The sequence below is a fragment of the Schistocerca serialis genome, chromosome 8 (genome assembly GCF_023864345.2).
Source record: "Schistocerca serialis cubense isolate TAMUIC-IGC-003099 chromosome 8, iqSchSeri2.2, whole genome shotgun sequence".
NCBI classification, from domain to species: Eukaryota; Metazoa; Arthropoda; class Insecta; order Orthoptera; family Acrididae; genus Schistocerca; species Schistocerca serialis.
In genome coordinates this window covers 433,073,874-433,079,157 of record NC_064645.1, presented here as the reverse complement: position 1 = coordinate 433,079,157, position 5,284 = coordinate 433,073,874, and the positions used below count along the sequence as shown (strand labels likewise).

Genomic DNA, 5,284 nt, shown 5'->3' with positions numbered 1-5,284 from the left:
ATTATCCCTCAACCACACAGTGACCTAAATAAGGAACAGAAGTCGTCAGAAAGCTTTCAAAACGTTTCTCGCGGTACATCTCGCAACATACTCAACAGTAAAGTCTAAATTTGAATTACTGCCAAGGTGAAAAGCTATACTTTTTCTACGTTTTCAGAGCAATCGAGAGACGACCGACTAACGTCTGTACATGAGTACATGACATATTACGTTACAACCTATTCCCCACCTGAATTGTATCACAATACAACCCCAAGTTCCTAAGACTGACGGCCAAAGGTTGGAACTAGCGCAGCGAAATAAGTAATTCTGAACACGAAATATGCAGGAATTTCTGTGCATAAATAATCTACTTCAGTGTTCCCTTGCCCTACGTAATCCCTTATAAAATGGTGCTTTATATCAATGTGTTTGGTTCAGGCGCTAGTAACATTATTTTTGGCTAAATTTATAGCTCCCTTTTTGTCACAGAATATCTTGGTGGGTTCTATACTAATATTAGACTCTGTATCAGTCATTAGAGTCCTGATGCGCAACGCTTCTTGAACTGTGTGGGACAGAACTATATACTCAGCTTCTACAATGCTCATGGCTGTTGTTTCTGTCTCTGACAGGACCAGAATATAAGTCCCCCCATTAATCCAAATCAACATCCAGTAATGGAATGTCTGCTCTCCAACCCATTTCCCAAATCTATATCACTATAGCCCTCGAGTTTTATATTTCCCTTTTTACTATATCTTACTTTATAGTCTGTTGTTCCCTTTAGATATCTAAATATACTTTAACGGCCCTGCAGAGTCTGTCTCTTGAACTTTTACAGAATCTGCTTACAACATTTGTGGCTAAAGCAATATCAGGCCTTGCTGTTTCTGACAAATACAAAAGGCTCCCTATCGCCTCTAAATATGGTACATTTTTATCGCACTCTATGTCTTCTTTATTGGTCGTTAACTTGGCTCTTGGTTCCAACGGTGTAGAAATGGGTTTACAGTCACTCATGGCACACTTTTCCAAAATTTTCTTCGTGTATGAGAATTGGTCTATGCATAACTCTTCTGTCATCTTATTTTTAAAAATCTTCTTACCCAAATGTTGTTTTACCTCTCACAAGTCTTGCATGTTAAACTTTTTGGAATTGTCTATTAAAATTGTTCATCTGTTCTTCACCTTTAGTTAGAATGAAGAAATCATCCACCCATATAACCATTATTGTGACCTCTACATTACTTGTTCTATAATAGAGACCTGGATCTGCCTTAGATTGTTTCATGCTCATCTTTACCAAGGTTCCATGCAGACATCTTTTCCAGCAACGGCCACTCTGTTTCAGTCCACAAATACTTTTCTTCAATCGCCAAAGCTTCCCTTTTTCTAGACAAGTTTTTCTAGCTTCTTTTGATGGATTCACATGTATTTCTTCACCGAATTTCCCAATTAAGTAAGCTGTCTTCACATCCATTTGGTGAATTAATAAATCTTCTTTTATTGCCAGGGCTAAAAGGTATCTAAATGATTCACATTTTACCACTGGCGACAACATCTCTCTGTAGTCTACCCCTTCCTTCTGCGAATATCCCGTGACTACAAGTCGTGCTTTATATTTATTGGTTGCACTCTCAGGATTTTTTATGCTAAACACCCATCGTGATTGTAACGGTTTTTTTCCTTTCTGACATTTCAACCCATTTGGAAGTTTCATTTTGATAAAATGACTAATTCTCTTTCCATAGCCTCTTTCCATTATTGAGAATTCGGACAATTCATAGCCTCTTCAACTGTTGTAGGTTCATCATTAAAAGATTGGGCTATATACATTTCATAATCAGGATATTATTTAGGTTTAGGTATATGAGAAGAACGTCTCAAAACATTTTCTTCCTCTTCTTCATCCTCTAGAACTTAATCTTCATATAATGTATCTATGTTTGTTACCATCTTCTTCTTCTTCTTCCTCTTCTTCTTCATTTTCTGTTTCTTTTCCAGAATTAGTATTTCTTGAATTTGACGACGTTAATGCAGTGGTTGTATTCTCTTGGTGGTCCTCTCTTCTTTCGTTTTTATCTCTACTTGTTGGTATCTTCTTATTCATGGGATTCATGAATCGGTAACCCTGTGAGTCTTCACAATAGCCTACAAAAATATATTTCTTAGACATTAGGTCCCATCTTCCCCACAACTGTTTCAGGATCTGCACCATAGCCTTACATCCAAAACTTTTTAAGTTACTTAGATTTGGCTTCTTTCCTGTCCACACTTCGTAGGGCGTTCTATATTTTACCGCTTTGGTAGGCGATTGATTGGTCAAGTTCACAGCTGTCGACACCGCTTATGCCCAAAAACATTTAGGTAACCCAGCACCAGTTAACATATTTCTTATTTTTTCAGCGATAGTCCCGTGTACTCTCTCTGTAACTCCATTATGGGTTGGACTGTATCTGATGGTGGTTTGGTGTGTCTAATTCCTACTTCCTTCAAACGTTTCTTGAACTTTTGATTGGTTTACTCTGTCCCATTATCAGATCTGATACTTTTCACCTTGTTTCCCGTTATCTTTCTACCATATTACGAAAGGCCTCAAAAATATCGCTCACTTGATCTTTAGAACTTAAAAAATAAACATGATTATTATTTGAATAATCGTTTATAAAGGTAACAAAATAATGGCTTCCTCTGTAGATTCACGCTCCATCAGTCCCCAAACAAACATTCGTATGTATCAACCGCAAGACGTCTATACTTCTGCTTTTGTTAGGCTCAAAGGGCAGTCTAGTCTGTTTCCCTTCACATACTTCTTCACATTTACCGTATTCTTCTATTCCTGTCACTATATCCTTTAATAATGAAATGCTTTGACTATTTCACTTAGAGATAACAATTTACTTGCAACATCTTTTACACACTAAACATCATGTTCGGTAATATTTTCTTGTTCTCCATCTACAGTAACTACTTCCCCAGCAAGCTCACACTGTGACTTGGAACCATTCACTGTGGATATACTAGATGCGTTTTATTAGTGACATCATAAAGAGCTGTTTTGACTTTAATAATATGCACTGACGTTCCTGAATCTAATATCGATTCTGGTTCCCCAAAAGTGTAAGAAATGGAGAGCGGCTTACCTTGATCAGCAGTTCTCCTCTCTGGACTACTTGCGCCATACATTTTTTCCCTTTGTAGCTGGCCTTTGGTGGCATTCGGATGTGATATGAGCCATCTTCTGACAGTTGTACCACTTGGCTGGTTTTCTCTTTTCCTTCTTGCAATAAAGTGCTGTAGCTGTTTCCTTCTCCGAAGTACGACACACTGACGTATTTTTCACGTTCTGCACGATCTTGACTTTTATGCTGTCTGCCGTGATCGGTATGCCCGAACTTTCTAACTTCAAAATCATGGGTGCATATTTTTCGGGCAGTCCTGCTAACTATAATGTGCCTTCCCATTCATCGGCAATCTCTAGCCCAATGTTTCTTAATTAATTCGGTGTGGATATTGTCTTCTTCACATACTCCTTCAGGTTCTTGCAGTTACCCAGTCGAGTGGTTACAAGTTCACGTAATAATCCGACTTTTATTGTAAGGCCACTGTCTTCAGATGCACTCTGTAACTTGTCCCAAACTTCTTATAACGTCACAGCTTTCTCTGTGTTTACATAGTTCACTGGTTCAGTCAATAATATCAGTTTTGATCTTGCCTCCCGGTCCTTATTTGCGTTATTTTGCTCAGTGGGCTTCAGTGTACTGTTCGCTACGTCCCACAAATCGCCGAAGTGTAAGTATGCTTTCCACAGCAAATTTCCATGTAGCGTAGTTCTCGCGACATACAGGTCCATCTGCGGTATGTGTGCCGCACTCATTTTCACAATTACCTTTATTGGTAGTAAAGACAGTATTAAACTACGCCGCAATCGGCTCGCTGCGATAGCTTTCATAACACACTTCCAGGACTATTCCGACGATATTTCGTTCTATATGTCAGAATAGATGGCAACGGCCTTGCCGCAGTGGATACACCGGTTCCCGTGAGATCACCGAAGTTAAGCGCTGTCGGGCGTGGTCGGCACTTGGATGGGTGACCATCCAGGCCACCATGCGCTGCTGCCATTTTTCGGGGTGCACTCAGCCTCGTGATGCCAATTGCGGAGCTACTCGACCTAATATTAGCGGCTTCGGTTAAGAATACCATCATAACGACCGGGTGAGCGTGTGCTGACACCATGTCCCTCCTATCCGCATCCTCCCCTGAGGATGACACGGCGGTCGGATGGTCCCGGTAGGCCACTCGTGGCCTGAAGACGGAATGCTACATGTCAGAATACATGCCACAATGCATTCACTGCTGCCTGGGTCCATAACATGATGGAAAGTGAAATAAGCAATTCTGAACAGGAAAAATGTAGGACTAAGGCAAGCTATATTTTAACATCCATTACATAGAAAAGCGCATTTACCATCGGCAGTTATGGTAACGCCACAAAGTATACAAAGCATACAGGTCTATTACACTCAGTCCAATGGTTCAAATGGCTCTGAGCACAATGGGACTCAACTGCTGAGGTCATTAGTCCCCTAGAACTTAGAACTAGTTAAACCTAACTAACCTAAGGACATCACAAACATCCATGCCCGAGGCAGGATTCGAACCTGCGACCGGAGCAGTCTTGCGGTTCCAGACTGCAGCGCCTTTAACCGCACGGCTACTTCGGCCGGCTACACTCAGTCCACAACATTTCACCGCATACACATTCACATACGAAATTACTGTTCATATATCCCCAACACGTACATACCTTTGCAGATGACATGCTGTATGCCGAAAAACAATCATAGAAATTATGCAACGGAGTTAAAGTAAAAAGGTGCACTAAAATTATTCGCACAATAACTGGAACTAAACACAACACCTGTAATAACGTTTTTTCGATATGTGTTGTAACAGTGATAATTTTTGCATATTTTAGAATAACGAAACCCACTGATGATAGTGGTATTTCGCTGAAACTACTACATGCTAATATTACAAATGCGAAAGTAACTCTTACGTTTTCACGACAAAACAGCTGAACCGATTTCTATGAAATTTGGCATGGAGAGGCCCTGAGGAAGACAGGATACTGTTGAACACTTTCTGCCTCAGTGAACATAAACAACGTTTAAAAATTATCATGTACAATTTGTGTAAAGTATAGCTACTTCATATAGCGCGGTGCGTGATGCGCACCACTGCCAACGTGACTCCGCACGCACAACTCTACTGCGAGACTGCGCGTGCCTCATCGCCG

The 5,284-nt window shown here is 40.4% G+C and overlaps 1 pseudogene; it reads left to right on the top strand.

Moving 5' to 3' along the window:
* Window positions 1-3,988: 3,988 nt before the first annotated feature.
* On the top strand, window positions 3,989-4,106 carry LOC126417285 (5S ribosomal RNA; annotated as a pseudogene).
* Window positions 4,107-5,284: the final 1,178 nt, after the last annotated feature.